Source organism: Astyanax mexicanus, chromosome 15 (genome assembly GCF_023375975.1).
Source record: "Astyanax mexicanus isolate ESR-SI-001 chromosome 15, AstMex3_surface, whole genome shotgun sequence".
NCBI classification, from domain to species: Eukaryota; Metazoa; Chordata; class Actinopteri; order Characiformes; family Acestrorhamphidae; genus Astyanax; species Astyanax mexicanus.
The window spans coordinates 11,221,037-11,239,126 of NC_064422.1; the positions used below are offsets into that span (position 1 = coordinate 11,221,037).

The following is an 18,090-nucleotide window of genomic DNA, read 5'->3' on the forward strand; positions in this document are numbered from 1 at the left end:
TCTGTTGTGTTTACTTTGTGTTAAACCTCATTACTCACCCTGCTGCTCCACCCTGCACCGAGGTTGGAAGTGTTGAGTGTTTTCTGGTATCAGTCACCCTGTTCAGTTTTACCTGATGAGGTAAGCCTCCACAGGTGTTCCTGCTCCCTGATAAGCCTGGGTTTCCCTCCAGTGTTTCGTGACTGAGTAGCCTGTTATAATAATCACTGTAAATTACAGTATCGCTCTGGTTACATCAGCGTGCCGGCGAGCGGCGTGTGATTAGCTCGGAGGGACGGCGGAGAGCAGGCTGACGTGAGAAGCTGAGCGGAGGCCTGCTGAGGAAGCTGGAGATGCCCTGAGGGAACTGTCTGTAAACACAGAGTAGTGTTGTGGTTTCTTTTTTTAACCGTATCCGTGTTTGGAAGCGGCTGAGGATGGTGTAAGAAACCAGAGAAGAGGCTGAATCTCGGCCATCTCTCCTGCTGCTTTAGAAAGCAGAAAACTGAGAATATTCGTTTCTTTAGAGCACTGGATCACGCATCTCTTCATCTGTTGTCTTACTGTATTTTGTAGGATGACTGATTAAACTATTCGGTATTACAGCACAGAAAACTCAATTTATGCTTTCTTTCAGATTTGTTCTCCTGTTTCTGTGACTAATAGACGTCTGAAAGCCAGGTTAAAGGAGAAATCCAGCATTCTGAATTAAAGTGCTTTTATACTAGCTTACCATGCTAACAATAGAGGCATAGCATTTCCCATGCAAAAAAATCGCTGTTTTATAGCATTTCTATAAAATTTTATTGCAGATTGTTCTCTTATTCTACCTATTGCTTCGTGCTTGCCAGTCTTATCTAGGGATGGGTATTGAAATTCATTACCAAAAAGGCACCTACAGAAATGTCTCCATACTACCAAGTACCAACACTCCCCCTCTCTCACTCGCCTTGTCTCTTGCTTACCCATGCTGAGTGCATGGATACTGCTGAACATGTTCCAGTCTGGTTGTATTCTATTGTCTATTGTTGTTTTTTTCTGCATTGACCATCACAGAATTCAAGTTCATAGATGCTGAATTGCTTCCATGAATCAATATCTAATCAAATTGAATTGGGACCTTGTGAATCAAATCAATTCTATGAATCAGTGACGATACTGGCCCTAACTCAAATACACACAGCGTGTGTTCCGCATAGGTTTGCACACTATTGGAAAAATTTTGCATTGCAAATGTTTTTTTTTTTTTTTTTCGGTGATATATATCACAATATTAAACAGTGCATGGTCCATGACTCCACCAGCCCGCCCCCACCCGCACTCTGCTGTCTCGCATCCGGACCAATCGAGAGCTGAGTCAGCTCCGACCACTCAAAACCCGAGGAAAGCTGCAAAACAACAGTAATCGGCCCTTTAATCAGGCATTTAAAAGCGTGAATTCAGCTGTAACTGGAAATATCTGCACTGCAAAACTGTGCTGGACTGAGCTGCACAGCTTTCCACACGTGCTCACGTTTACAAGCACGTGCCCAACCATGTGGATGATGGAGGACATGTGGTTACCTCGTGTTTACTCCTGCCCCTCCCCTCTCACTCCTCCTCACGCTTCTCGGGCAGCAGCAGCCTGTCACTCACACAGACACAGAGATAGAGACAGCGCTGTGTATCCACAGGACTTCTTGTGTCAAGAATCAAAACTTGATGATGATGACGATGCTTAAACGATATATCGTGCAGCCCTAGTTCTGCAGTTCCAGAGGATGATTAGTGTGTCCTGTCTCCTGCAGTGACTGAAGGGTCTGAGGGATCCTTTGTGTCTGATTGGCGGTCTCGTGTCGGTGGGCTGTGTGAAGATGGCACGCACAAGCAAGCCTCCACAAGCTCCTCCGACCCAAAGCGCTGCGCCGTCGGTGCCCTGACCCCCGACACGCTCCCTCTGTAACACGTCTCTCTCCCTGCTTCAGTCTTTCACCCGCACTCAGCCGTTTGTTTGCCTGAAGACTGTTATTTTTATGTGTTCACACAGCCGTCACCAACAAACCGCTATTGATTGGCCGTGTCAACACTTTAGAATGTAATTGATGCTGAATGGTGTCTGCACAGCGAGCTTGGCTTACACGACTCTGAAAGGTTGTCCAATAACACACAGACTATCTGTCTGTCTGTCTGTCTGTCTGGCTTTGTTAAAGTTATTAATGACAAAAATGTTTCTTACTGAAAGTTTTTCAACTTTAACAAGAACTAAAATCCCCAAAATCCTCACAGTACAGTCTGTTCTATTGATGGCTTTTGTTTAGCAACAACACTGTTTTTTTCCAGTTCCATTAGATCAATATACAGGTCTGAAAAAAAAATAAAAATAAATAAAATAAAATAAGGGAGCACTTAAACATGATACATTTCTTTGATTTTGCCAAAGTCATCAAACCAAGCTGATCTGCTTGAATTTTTGCACCAGGAGTAAAGGCATAAAGTTATCCAAAAGCAGTGTGTAAGACTGGTGGAGGAGAACATGATGCCATAAAAAATGTGATTAAATACCAGGTATTATTCCACCAAATATTGGTTTCTGAAAGCTCTGCATCTTTTTGTTATTTCAGCCATTTCTCATTTTCTGCAAATAAATGCTCTAAATGACAATATTTTTATTTGTAATTTAGGAGAAATGTTGTTTGTAGTTTATAGAATAAAACAAAAATGTTCGTTTTACACAAATATAAACTTATAAATAGCAAAATCAGAAAAAAACTGATTCAGAGATGCTCTCTTTATTTTTTCCCAGAACGGTATTTTGTTAAAATCTCGTCGCGACCACCCCCATGCTTCACAGTTGGCAGGGTGTTCTTTTCATGAAATACTGATCCTTTTGTATTGAATTTGTTAGTATGCAGTGCTTGTTTCCAAAACTCATTTGGTAGCGAAAATCAACCTCTGTTTTGTGACAAGGTCATATATAAAGTTTTCTTTTTAAGCAAGCGATGCTGCACAATAGAAGAGTGCACCAACTCTTGTCGCTCACCACTTTTGTGTTTGATGTTATATGGTGATTTTGATTTGCCTTTCTTACCAGCATATGAGTAGTTTTTTTTCCGCCTTCCTGATTAAGCGCAATATAGTTTAATTGTGACTATTTCTTAATAAAACATACCACTGGGGTGCAATATTTATATGCATTCAGCACTTTATTCCTTACTTATATTGTACACATAACACTAATATGAGCATCTTGCTGTGTATATAATATATCTTGGATAAGAGCCAGAGTGTAGGCAGGAATTTCAAGAGCGACTCTTAAGCAACAGTGATAATAACAACATTTATATGCATTTTAACCTCAGATTATAATCAGAATCGTAGATCCAATAATTCACGATTGCATAAATTACTGTGACACATAATGTCTGAGTTATGATGCATACCAACGCAGTGGGTTGCCATGTTTATCTTATATCTTAATATAAATAAATCATTTCTGAGCTATAAGTTATTTTTAATGCCGTACATTTTTCAAGCTTTCAGCACCGCATACACACATACGGTATATATCTGTATTGTAATCATTTCATTAATCATATTCTTCAAACATCCCCAGTTTAAGTTGGAGCGTTTCCAGCTGAAATGGCTGTTAAACCAGACTGGATATTCCCTGCTGGGTTGAGATGTTTTGCCGCCCACCCCGACGACACCCCACCTTCCCCTTCTCCTTCTTTCTCTGAGTGCGACTCGAGAAGCACTCGAGAGCAACACTAATGCAAATGTGAAAGCGTGTCCTGGAGAAGAAGCATATCAAATCACCCTTTGATGTAATTTATGGGGCAATAAAACATAATTCCTGTTTTGTTTCATGTTGAGCAGGAGTTACATACAGAAACACCCCATATCCTGCGCAGTTCAGCCTGCCGCAGTGCTTTAACACTAACTGAATACTAAAACGTGATTGGATGATCGGTTGGAGAGGAGCGTACATTAACCTGAGGGTGTTGTTGTTTCATGTGCCTGTCACTGTGGCTTGTGTTTATGATTATGCTCATGGATTCAAGTTGCTGTAATGATGTCACCTATTAAATTTTAATGCAGAGTCTTTTAAAGAGAAAGAGCCATTTAGAGAACGTGTTACAGCTCGACGAGAGAAGACTGATGAGAACAAAATGTCTTTAAGTGAGAATTAAACAGTGACAGAGATATTATACATCTATATACAGTCCTATATTACACATATTGAAGTCATATATACTATATTATGTACATATATAGTCACTTGCATATAAAGATTGCATTGACTTGATTTATTGAGAAATAAGCCCTAGCCGGACGGGATTAGTTTCTCAGGGGACATCTGTAAAAATATTTCACACTTTTACTCGTGATAAAGTGATAAAACGCTTGCATCCAGACTGCAATTGAAAAAAAAAAAAAGAAACAGAAGGACCAGTGAGTATTTTGGTTTTCTTGGTCGCTTGACCTCGCATTAAGTAGTTCAGTAGTTCAGTAGCTCCTCCAGTTCCGCTCACTGTTTTTTTTTTTTTTATGTGGACCTCCCAAAGTGAAACAGTGATTGCGGTGCGCAGCAGTGGGCGAATAGCTATTTTATTAAACGCGAAGAGATGTAACTCAGAAATGTGCGTCCTGACTGGACTTAAATTACCGGCGGACCAGGGAGTTCAGCGAAAAGCAGTAGATAATTCAGCCTGTAATTTTCTTAGAGGACATCTGAAGAAAAAAACACATACGTGGTCGTTCTGGATGGGAATAAAATCACAGAGGACCCCCTATAAAAGAGAATTACCCCAGGAACCCCTGAAAAAGTAATCCCATCCAGATAGGGCTAAAGTCACAATTAAACATTGTCGCTACTCATATGCTGGTAAGAAAGGCAAATCAAAATCGCTGTATAACATCCAAAAGTGGTGGATAACTGTGCTGCAATGCTTACTTTGATAAAAGAGTCATAAAAACAAAGAAAACTGTACATATGACCAAAGTGTGTTTTGCTGATAAGGCATTGTTTAATCTGAAATATTAGCCAGATATCGCTAATTACGACCGCTATGAACAAACGCTCTGTCTGCTGCTCCATGCTGTTTACACATGCAGTCTGTACGCTTTACACTGCACAAATATACGCTATGGAACACAGAATCTTCTTCTCACTATTTTTACTTTCTTGCTCCCGTGCCAGACAGCTCTGACCAATCAAGAGGAGACAATGCGCTCACACGGTTTATTGTTGAGCATTTTGGTGCGTTTAGGTTTATGCCTGTGTGAAACCAAACCAAACAGAGGGAAAAACGCTTCAAATAACCAAACTCATCAACTGATCTGGACCATAGAAACTTTGACAACTACAGGTGAAAACGGCATGATACATTGTACATCCCAAGTGATATTATGTTAGGACCATATTGGTCACCTCTACCATTGATATATTTTCCTATTTCTTGGAAATACAGACCCTATTTTTATATATCTATTTTTTTTTTGAGATTCAAGAAGTCCTCCAGCATCCCACGAGGCTCCTGTCTCTGACGTCAAGCATCTCGCCCTTAATCTTGCCCGCTGTAGACAGGCAGACTGATTGTCGTCTCCATGTAACTCCCATGCATTTTTAAAATCCATATTTGCATGCATAAGAAAGCTGCATCAGCTTCATCAACATACAGAGCCGCCGAAAGAGCCTCGCCATGTCGGAACATAAACGAGGGCTGTGCCTCCAGAGTAAAGCACTTTTTTACATTTTCATGACCAGCATTTAAAAGCAGAAACGTGGGACTTTATTCTCAGCATGTTTGTATTGCAAATTATATTAAGCTCTTTCTAAATCGTGTCGGCCATTATAAAATTGTCAGTGGGGGGAGATTTATTTACAGCAGTGAATTAAAGCCTCAGTAAATCAGCTGAGGTACGGATACAGATTGCTGAGACAGCAGTACTGCATCTCTGCTGGCTCCCCGGTTTACTAACACAGCTGAATACAGTGGAGTATTACTGCGTGAGGATGTGGAATTTTAGTTTTAAGACCTATGCAATTTAACAGCAAAAAGAGGCCAACTAGCCGTAGCAAATTTCTGATGTTGGTTGTGGTCAAAGAGCATTTTTTTTATTTATTTATTTGTTACCAAACCCATCTGAGTCTGAAAGTTTTTTTATTAGGTTTTCTTCCAAAGAAGATTCCGCAAGGATTATGTGTGAGTAAGCAATGCTGCACAGTAGAACAGTGTGCCACCACTTTTTGTCAAGAACCTGCAGAAGGGTTACCTGAGTACTCGTAGGGGGGTTTGATTTGCCTGTTTTACCAGCATATGAGCAGTTTTCTAGGTCTGACCTTGCAATGTAGTAGATACAGTTTGCCATAATAAGAGCTACAGCAACCTTATCATGTTCATTAAAAGTGGTTCAAACCAAAAGTTTAACTTCACTTGACTTTAGGAACCCAGGAGCAAGGAAAGCAAATTCCCACATGATGATGCTTTTATTTGTCATTCGGGACATTGCACATCTTGCAATTTGACTACCGTATTTTTCTGACTATAAGGCGCACTTAAAAACTTTTAATTTTCACAAAAATTGACATTTTATAATACGGTGCGCCTTTTGTATGGATTTTACTCGTCAGGTTGTAAGGAGCAGTAAACACACACTCCGTGCAGCGTTATAGAGAGTTTCAGTGCTATACAGAGTCCAGAGCCGTGCAGCTCCGAGGCTGAGCAGCAATAGCATTAGCTAGATGCTAACCGCTAAGCTAGCTAGCTTATTCACTGAGATCAGTATTATCTAAATTTTACTCGTCAGGTTGTAAGGAGCAGTAAACACACACTCCGTGCAGCGTTATACAGAGTTTCAGTGCTATACAGAGTCCAGAGCCGTGCAGCTCCGAGGCTGGAGCAGCAAATAGCATTAGCTAGCTTATTCACTGTTCAGAGATCAGTATTATCAAAATTTTACCCGTCAGGTGTAAGGAGCAGTAAACACACACTCCGTGCAGAGCCGTGCCGCTCCGAGGCTGGAGCAGGCAATAGCATTAGCTAGATGCTAACCGCTTAGCTAGCTAGCTTTTTCACTGTTCAGAGATCAGTATTTTCTAAATTTAGCACTTTTAATGCTGCTGGAGCAGTATTATTAGAGTTAGATGCTAATCGCTAAGCGTTCACCGTTCAGAGGTGAGTTATCGGCCTGTAAGTCTGTGCTGCTTTGCCTGGCTAGCATTAGCTAGATGCTAAGCGCTAACTCTCTCAGAGGTGAGTTTTATCAGCCTGTAATCTGCTTGTTTACCGTGTTAAAACAAGCTACGTGGGACGAATCGCTAGCTAATATCTCACTGTCTTACCAGAACACGCAGGATTACTCAGTGTAACGCTGTCGTTTAAGTTTGGGTTAACTTTACTAGTTTAGGTGACTAGCTAGCGTGCTAGCGGATAGCTATGCTAACGCTGGTGCAGCAAGCCTTAGTGGACATCTGGAAATCTAAGCTTACTGTAAATAAACTGAAGCACGTTACTCACCCAAATAAACAGTTTTCAGGAGAGGAATCTGTGTAGATTAATATCCAGCACTCGTTTGACTTTGAAAGAGCTAGATTTGTATACTGAGACGCTCCACCGGCAAGAGACCACCCCCGGTGGGGGAAGGGAAACATGGAGCCACCCCTGTTCACTTTGATATAGGCACCCTTTCTAGTGTCACTTAACGCGCCTTATAATGCGATGCGCCCTATGTATGGAAAAATAGCAGAAAATAGGCGTTCTTTGATAGTGTGTCTTATAATACGGTGCGCCTTATAGTCCGAAAAATACGGTAATCTTGCAATTTTGCCTAAATTGCGAAACGATATGTGCAGCCCTAACTTGCATTACAGTTTTCTTAAAGTATTGTATCATAACACAACGTTCTGAAAATGATCTATCTCTAGAAGATCAGTTCATCACTTTTTGGACCTCACTCTTTTTTTTAAGTTCTTACTAGTAATCTCTCTGGATCCTCCTGGACTAGGCCTGCACAATATATCGCTTAAGCATCGTCATTGCAATGTGCGCATGCACAATATTCACATGTCAGGACGTGCAATGTCACTTAAGGCAATTAAATCAAACACATCATGTTGCAATGTTTTTGATTCTTGACACAAGAAGTAGATACACAGCGCTGTCTCTGTGTCTGTGTAAGTGACAGACTGCTGCTGCCTGAGAAGCGCAAGAAGCTGTGGAAAGCTGTGCACCTCAGTCTAGCACAGTTTTGCAGTGCAGATATTTCAAGTTACAGTTGAATTTATGCTTTTAATTCCAGAAAAAACAAACCTTTTAAAAAGCCATTTAAATGCCTGATTAAAGGGCCGATTACTGTTATTTTGCTGTTTTCCTCGAGTTTTGAGAGCTCGCCGCTGGACCCATCAGTCTCTGCCTCTGTCGGCAGCTCAGTGTGTTCCTCTGTGGGTGTGTTTCTCTGGTCTCTGCTGGCTCCGTTGTGGTGATGGTGACTCTGGAAGCACCATCAACTGTAACTAGACGCTCCTTCTCACCACAGAGCATCACCAGTCAGTCTCCTCTCGCCGCGGCGCAAGAGCTCTCCCCGTTCTGAAGCTCGGTCTGTTCCCCCGGAGCCGAGCAGAGGCTGGGGATTCGCTTTCAAACGCTGGGAGAATTCCACCGGCATGACAGCACAGCTCCTCAGCTTTACTGGAGCCTCGGCTTCAAAGCTCGGCTGGCAGGCGCTGCTCTGTTTGAAGAAGTTGTTACCGGCTGTGTGGTGCTGCGTGGTGTAGTTGTCGGACTTCTGATCAGTTTTCCTGCCAATTTGATGTTCCACGGCCGTGCGGAGAGATTAGAGATGAAATTTAATGCTACATAAATCATATATCTGTTTTTTGTACCCCCAAAATGAAAGAGATTCTGGCTGGATTTGCAGTAGGGGAGTCTGCAAGTGAAGTATTTTACAAATAAGAGTTGCTAGAAATAAACTACTCATTTTTATGAAATTATTTTATGAATTATGCAAATTTCAAAGTCTAATCATCACTCAGACATACATTTTCAAGCAGTGCGACTTGAAATGACATTACTTTATTAATTACATTACATCGCTACTGTAATTTCTGGGCTATAAGGCGCTACTTTTTTTCACATGCTTTGAACACTGCGGCTAATTTAACGGTGCTGCTAATATATCTTTTTTTGTCTTTGGTTTTACGTGCTAACGATCTTCAGGCTGCCAATTCAATCCAAACATTGGAAATCTAAGCTTACTGTAAATAAACAAACAAAGGTGCTTTACTCACCGAAATAAACTTTTTTAATAAAAACTAAGACATGTAGACTAAGTCTTGGCAGTGGATCCTGACAGCGTGGAGCACTGTCAAAAAAAAAATTGGAAAAAAAAAACAATTTTAAAAGGTGGTACTACTGCATGATGAAGAGTGTAGCACAAACTTCATGAAACCAAAGCGCAATATACAGTAGGCTAGGCTACTGTTAGCGATGCCTCCACTGTAAAATCTGGAAACTGTATTGTCTAACTGTAAAACTAGAGCATTAATAAGCAGCAGGTTATACGTGTAGATAACCGATGATAATCACAGCAGCCCTGTAACAGATCATGAACGGAAAATCTTTGTTTTCCTCTGAGCTTCTCTTAAACTTGCAGCCTAAGTAATTGATCTATGTTTCCCTTTTAATATTATGACTTTACTCTGTAAAGACTGTATTTGTTTTAAACCAGTCATTTTGCAGCACTGTTTGTGTAGCCTGTTTAATTAAAAGTTTCTGTGTAACATATTTCTGTGTAAATATATGTCATGTTTTATAACATGGACAACCAAGGCTTATAGTCGGGGTGGCCTGTATATGTACAGATTCTTTTTTCTAGTGGATTTGCCTTTTAATAGTCCAGAAATTACGGTAGTTTATTTTTTTATATAAACTTTGCATTCATATAATGTCACACCATAGGACCTTTAGCATATTTACATTATAATAAAATATATATATAAATGAATAACACCTTTTGTCTGAAAATAAACACTTGCATTAGTAATGCACTGTTTATTTGGAGTAAAAATGCATCAAATATATTTCGCGCCCACCCATGTACTCTCAATCATTTATGAACGCTTTATCTCTGGCAGTAATCACGTTAGTTCCACTTTGACGGCGTAATTGACTGTAGACGTCTGTTGCTTGTACCGCAACAAACATGTATTCCCTGACGGAGCGCACCATCCTTCACTTTGCAGACAGACGGAGGCGCCCGAGGTAGGACTTAACCCAGAGGTGATGCCGTACCTCCACGACTCTGTCCTCCACCCTCCCGCACGAACAATACGCAGAATTGACCTCCGCCAGGGCTGTTTTCAGTTCGGCTGCTTTCCTCCTCTTCCCGCTGAAGGCACTGAAAGCGATTGTGGACGGCGTGAACAGACAGGCTTTTAAACAGCGGGTTTCCTCTAATCGCCTGGCAGGGAGGCGCTCAGTCCCGCTTGATGGGACTCTTTCATAGCGCTGGGGATCAGAATGAATATTTAACCAGAAGGGCCTGTTTAATAGTTAATTTCCTTGAAGACTTTGTCTCAGCCGTCCTCAGGGTGCCAATCTATGTCAAACTGTACTCGATGGCACGCTACGCTGACGGCTCCATATGGACCAGCGTGCTTTGTCTGTGATACAGTTCAGAAGAAGCCGTGCTCTTTCAGATCTCTGTGTCTGAGTGCGTGAAAAACATCAGCTGACAACATGCAGTTGACATTGGATATTTATTAACTGTAAAACCAAATGACTGTTGGTTGAGTTTCTGAATTATTGTTAAAAAATAGAAAAAGAGTTGATCGATTAGGTCTGTGCAAAGTAATATAATCGTTATTGTTCCGATACTCATTGTACCTCTGCTGAGTGATGGACTCTTGAGAGGGATATCTTGTTAGTGTTCTGATACTCACTCAACCAGGGTGAGTGATGGGCTCTCAAGTGTTCTGGTACTTACTGGACTGGGCTGACTTGTTTGCTCTTGAGAGGGATAACCAGTTATTGTTCTGGTACACGCTGTACTGGGCTGAAAGATGGACTTTTAATAGGGATACTCATTGTACTGGGCTGATTGATGGAACCTTGAGAGTGATATCCAGTTAGTGTGCTCATACACGTGTAGACCTACGTTTTAAATATAAGTTTAAAGGTAAAATACCAATAAATTGACCTAGGTAATGCAGATTATTTTACTGAATGTTTGTAACTGTAATATTAAATAAAAATGTAATATGTTTACCAAATTGAAAACCTCTGGAATATAATCAAGAGGAAGATGGATGATCACAAGCCATCAAACCAAACTGAACTGCTTGAATTTTTGCACCAGGTTTAAAGACATAAAGTTATCCAAAAGCAGTGTGTAAGACTGGTGGAGGAGAACATGATGCCTGAAAGATGCATGAAAACTGTGATTAAAAACCAGGGTTATTCCACCAAGTATTGATTTCTGAACTCTTAAAATGTGAATATATGAATATTAACTTGTTTTCTTTGCATTATTTGAGGTCTGAAATTCCTGCATAATTTTTTTGCAAATAAATGCTTTAAAGGACAATATTTTTATTTGGAATTTGGGAGAAATGTTGTCTGTAGTTTATAGAATAAAACAACAATGTTCATTTTACTCAAACATACACCTGTAAATAGCAAAATCAGAATAGAGAAACTAATTCAGAAACTGGAGTGATCTCCTATTTTTTTTTTCCAGAGCTGAATATATACATATAATTCATTTATTTATTTATTTATTTATATATAGCCAAGAATATTATTTCAAAATACTCTCATATATCTTGATAGAATTTACGCCCATATCGCCCAAACCTATTTCAGGTTCAGCCTTTATTTAATGTTTAAAGGCACTGTAATATTCGCTGTATATTCCTTTTATTATTTTCCCCTTTAGTATTTTGCATATAAACTCTGGGCAGCAGTCCTTGACCTCTCCACCTCAGCACATATTGAAAACAAACACGCACTGCTGTCAGTTCTACATCCGATCATACGTTGGGTCTGTAGCTCTAAACAGGCTCCAGGAATAACATTTCTCCTGTGCTGTGCTACGCGGGCATGAATAAAATATCATGTATATTCCTAATGTGCAGAAAAATGTAGATTTGCTCGCGGCAGCATTGCCTCTGCCTCGGCACGAGCGGGTCGGCGGGTGGTTTAATTATAACATGGATCACGTCTGGGTAATATCACGTCTGTACGTCATGTATATTGCAGCCTGATTGTTTCCCTGATTAAAATCATTACGCAGTGCTTTGCGTGCACAGGGGTTGGGAAAAGGTCATCAGCTGATGAATGAACGCCGTGCCTCAGTTATACACTGTGGGCTTTTTGGAAAATGCCTTGACCTGCGTTTGCTTTTTGGAGGCTCAGTAAAGGAAAACCGCACTTTGGAAGTATCATATCATATTTTGATATTTTGTTTTGCAATACTTTACAATAAAAAAAAAAAAAAAAAAATCAGTATTAATTTTTAATTATTAGTTTGCATGTAAAGATTGATGGCAGTGGTTCATTTAGTGTTGTTTTTAAACCCCCACCCACTAGGGGGCAGTGTTGTGCTCTGTCCTTCTGTCCATAATGCTGTTTAGTATATCGTAAATCTATTGTGATACAGTTGTTTAAATTAGTACAATTTTGAAAAAAAAATATATATTATAGTATAAAAACTATCCTTAAAAAATAATAATAAAATAAAAGTTTTCACTGGGATCTTACAAAAGAGTACTAGTGGACGAAGTTTAAACACAATACAAAATGAACCACTGTCAACAAATTTTTACTAATATTTAAAAATTAATAGTGTTTTTTTTAATCAACATAGTATTGCTAAATGTATATCTCGGTGCCATATGATTAGAATTTTTACACCCCTAGTGGATGCTATGCTACAGGTACATCTCAAGAAATTTCAATATCATTGAAAAGTTACTTTTAGTAATTCAGTTCAAAATGTGAAACGCATGTATATTATATAGATGTATTACACACACACAGACACAATGAAAACCCCCCAAAAAATCAGTGTCTCAGAAAATTGGAAAATTATGGACCAATTGGTGCTTTTGCCAGTGTGGGCAGTGTGCCAAATCCTGCTGGAAAATGAAATCTGTATATCTAAATGTCAGTGCTTTCCACATTTAAAGAGCCACTAAACCCTAAACCATATATATATATATATATTTTTCATTAATAGCTAAATTGTGTTTCTTAAAAGTGATGAAACATAACTTGATTTCCTAACTTTTAAAAACACTTGTAGTGTTTCTACCTCTAGTGCCCTCTCAGATTCAACTGTGCTATGATGTACTTTGGTATATAGACACATCACAATATGCAGATCAGTCAATAATCAATATTACTACCTCCGTCCTGCCCTGCCCCTAAACCCATACATCACCCATACAGCCCCTCCAAACTACACCTTTAATTTTTTTTTGCCTTTTTCAAATTTAAGCTGAGGGTGAGTTTAGTGCCTCTTTAAATGCCATTTAAATCCCATGTTTAGCTGTTTATATCATTTTAAAGCAATAGAGAAAGCTAGAAATAGAGATTGAGGCCATAGAAGAAATAATCGTTTACTAATCAGAAAAATAATCAATTATCAAAAACGTAATAATTCCTAGCAGCTCTAATCGTGACTCCTGTATCGTGATACTGTACATGGTCATGCCAAGCCAAGTTCTTACCCATATACAGCCCAAAAGAACGTAGAACCAAGAATAAAATGAATAATAACTGCATATATATATTTTTTGTCTTAAGCTGTTTTACATTTCCACTCAAAATTCCCTGGATTCAGAGGGCCTGGCAGTCATGGCAGGTTTTGTTTCTTTGAGTGATGGACGATTTGTGGTCCTTAAGATCTCAAAGCCATTTTGGTCAGCTTTGGGCTACCTCATATTTTTACAGGGATTTCCACAGGCTGTGGTTTTCTCTCTCGAGCTTTTCATGTTCTCTCGGAGCACTCAGCTCCGGATCGGAGCGCCGGCCCTGCCGCCTCGCTGTGTGAGTTCGTGGTTTAGGAAATCACCCGTACCCTTGCCTTGTTTGCATGTCTCTGAAGCCTCGCTGCTTTGGTGCTTTCGTGTCACCAGCACACAGGTAGGTTAGACTCCAGACAGGTGAAGACAAAAGACGTGCGGCTCAGACACCTCCCCGTTCTCCCGGGTCTCGCTCTGCTTCGTCTCTCTGTTCGTGATCAAAGCTGTTTTCTTGCTGGGACGGTGCCCCGGCACGTGAAGTGTCTCCTGCCTCTCATCACTGAGCTCTGTTTACCCTGTAGACCCTGCAAAGAGCAGCTGTTAACAAGGCAGGGGTAGGGGGTTGAATGGGACACGCAGGCCTGAAGATAGAGCCGAAGGTAATTGGGTGCAGGGACTGTTGAAAATTAGTGTTGTGTACAGACCAAGAACGTGACCATGCAATACAAATTTCACAAAACAGAAATAACAATCCAATATATTGCAATAAAACACAAGTTTAAGGCAAAGTTCAACACTGCTAGCTAGTGATTTAAGTCAAGTGTATCTTAAAGTACCAGTCAAAGCTTTGGACACACCTTAAATTCAGTCTTTCTTTTCATTATTCAACATATGGAATTATTTAATAAACAAAAAAGTGTTAAACAGACCGGAATATGTTTCACATTATACGTTCTTCGAAGCACGGCTGGATTTTCTCAGTCAGTTTTATGAGGTAGAGTCACCAAGAATTCAGGCTTTCAGTTAACAGCTGTGCTGAACTCATCAAGAGTTAATTACTTGAATTTCTTGTCTCTTAATGTTAAAGTTTGAGAGCATCAGTTAAAGTAAAGTAGTGAAGAGGTAGATTTACAGGTATACAGTGAATAGTGAGTATTTGAGTAATGTTCTAAGATTCCAGATTATGAGAAGCTAAAAACTACTTAACTAAGTAAATAAATTAAGAAATAATAGAAATAAATGGAGTGGACCAACACCAGCAGATGACATGGCTCTCCATTCAAACCATCACTGACCATCAGTAAATTTTACATTTTATTTGAAGGAAATCAAGGGAGCAGAGTCCAGTCCAAGCTGCTTAAGGTCTAGGTCTAGATTTCATTTTCCAGCAGGACTTGGCACACTGCCAACACTGCCAAAAGTACCAATTGGTCTTGTATAATATTATAATTTTCCGAGACACAGATTTTTGGGTTTTCATTGGCTGTAAGCCCTAATCATCAACAATAAAAGAAAAAAAAAACAATTAAAATAGATCAGTCTGTGTGTTTAATACATCTATATAATATGTGAGTTTCACATTTTGAACTGAATTGCTGAAATAAAGTAACTTTTCAGAGGCGAAACAAATAAGTCGTCTTACCTATTTTTACTCAACCTGAACTACTCATACTTCACAACCATCATAGCCCCCTATAGATAAAAATCTGTAGCTCTCCAGAGGTGTTTAGATAGGAAAGGTTTCTGTAGTGCCGTTTTAAGGTTAATTTACTCTTTCCATCTGAGACTGAAGATTTTGAATAGCTTTATAGACTTCTTTTCTATAAGAAACTCATCCAAATGAAGAACTGTGGTCTCTCTATTTTCTGCGTGTGTTTTCTTTTCCTGGATTTCCATCTTTCTTCCATCTTAAGCAGAACTGTTGGCATTCTTTAAGTCACCTATATGTGGTTTAATTGCACTTTGTCAATTTCTGTTTGTTTTCCTTTTGTTGGCGTGATCAAACATCCCTCCCGGTCGCACTGCGTCTCTCTCTGGAGCAGGTAAACATGCACCCAGCCACCCCCGCTGATCTCAGGCCGAGCTCTTTGTTCTGCTGCTTGGCACGTTCTGCAGGGATCTGGCAGGGGCACAAAGAGCACCATGATCTATAAAAGAGTTAAATGTTACACAGTGACAGTGAAGCACAATACCTGCAGCTTTCTGATGCACCTTTCTGCTGCTGTTACTGTCTCATGAGGGTCTGTCAGACCTGGAGGAGGTTCATTAGTGGAATAAAGGGAAATGGAAGAGCACGATACATCGTTTAAGTATCTTCATCACAATGTGCACATACGCAATAGTCACATCGCAGGATGTTCGATGTCATTTAAGGCAATTAAATCAAACACGTCATGTTGCAATGTTTTTTGATTCTTGACACAAGAAGTAGATGCACAGCTCTGTCTCTGTGTCTGTGTAAGTGACAGACTGCTGCTGCCTGCATGAGAAGGTAACGAGGTAACCGCATGGCATTTACATGACTTGTAAACGTGAGCACGTGCTGAAAGCTGTGCATCTCAGTCCAGCACAGTTTTGCAGCACAGATATTTCCAGTTACAGCCGAATTCACGCTTTTAATGCCAGAAAAGCCTGAATAAAGGGCTGATTACTGTTGTTTTGCTGTTTTCCTTGGGTTTTGAGAGGTCTGCACTGACTCTGCTCTTGATTGGTGGAACAGGGTCTCTGTTCCATGTTGTTTGTCTGGCTGATAGAACATCGCTCTCCATCTGCTCTAGAGCTTCAACAGGAGAAGCTGCCGATATAAAATATATAATATTGTATAGAGATCATGATCTCCTGCAGTAGTTGGACATATTTTAACTTTTTACACTGTTTGGAATAGGTCTATGGGCTATACCAAATCACTATTACATATTGATAAAAATCTTACTAGCTCTATTCTTACCAGATTCAGTCCCTTTCTTTTAGAATGAGTCGTTTATTTGTTAGAAATAGCTAAATAAAAAGGGGAGGGGGAGCTCAGGAGGGGCACTGGGTGATGTATAGGTTTAGGGGCGGGGCAGGAGGGAGAGCTGATTGGCAGCTTGGAGTTGCAGCAGCTGCAGTGTGCCTCTGATAGCAGTGAGACGCAGATGATTGGACGTGATTGGCGTCAGCAGGGGGGGCGCTATTATTGATTGACTGATCTGCATATTGTAATGTGTCTGCATACCAAAGTACACGGCCACACCATCCTCGCCTATAGCACCGTTGAACTTGAGAGGGCGCTGCAGAGGCGGAATTTACTACAATAAAAGCATTTAGTGGCTCTTTAACCACACATCACTGTTAGCTTTAGTGCTAAATGGTAAAACACAACACAACACAAACAAACTAGTTCATGCTGAACTGTGATAAAAGCACAAAACTCATTATTTAAGTTCATTATTATATAAGTTCTTACACCTCCATCTTCATCTGTTGACTTGCCATGGATAGTAGGTACAGATCCCTCCCTCAGACAAAGTCCACTGGCTAATCCTGTTGTGTACTCTACTGAGGTTCGTAGCCAGCAGAAAGAAATGTCATTTATTCAACTGTGCATTCTTTTTATATTTCAGTATTTAATAAAAAAAAGGAGTGCATTATTAGTATCCAATGTCATGATATCCAAGGATTGAATTAAAATAAATGATAATGTGTGTTTTGGATGAGTGCGGGTGTGTATAAAGTGTGAATGTTATGGCAGGCAGCACAGTTTTCTTGCAAGTAAACACTCCGAGAATGTATTGTTTACCTTTTTCCCTCTCGCAGTATCTAAATATTGATTTTTACACTGCTTTATCTCATATGCTATTAATATTGTGTTCATAACCAGCACAGATTCAGTTCTGCCGGAGTGCAGTGCTGTCTTTGGAGTGCTGCACGGCTGGGAAAACAAGCGTTTTAACTCTCCTCGCTGTGATGATGCGGACAGTTTGGCGTTTGGAGTTTATTTGTTCGCTTGAATACGCGAGCAGTCTCTACAGCGCGGACAATAGCGGGCTATGAAAATAACTTATTCCCGAATTCCTGACCGTCAGCCGTTTTCAATAGAATCCTCCCGTTTGAGTCAGTTAAAGGTAGATGTTTACCGAGGCTCCTTTTGTGTGTACGCCCCCCCCCCCCCCCCATCTCCAGATGAAGGTTAACGGCCAATGGCAGTAGGAACACTCCATTTACCACTTAGATGCGTGGCTAATTAACAAAAGCTGCTCTGTTAGCACCGTCCCTGCAAACTAGCGCTGAATGCTAATTTTAACCTGGATGCTGGAGCTGTTTGTGGATAAGGTCTTTGCTATTGAAAAACAAAATGGAGGTCAGCAGTGAGCAGGAACGTCCTGTAAGCTTAGCGCCACATGGTT

At 40.3% G+C, this 18,090-nt stretch overlaps 1 protein-coding gene across 1 annotated transcript in view; it reads left to right on the forward strand.

Moving 5' to 3' along the window:
- LOC103036871 (protoheme IX farnesyltransferase, mitochondrial) overlaps positions 1–18,090 on the forward strand; it is a 73,740-nt gene that overhangs the window by 14,411 nt on the left and 41,239 nt on the right. The gene's annotated exons all lie outside the window — the stretch shown is intronic.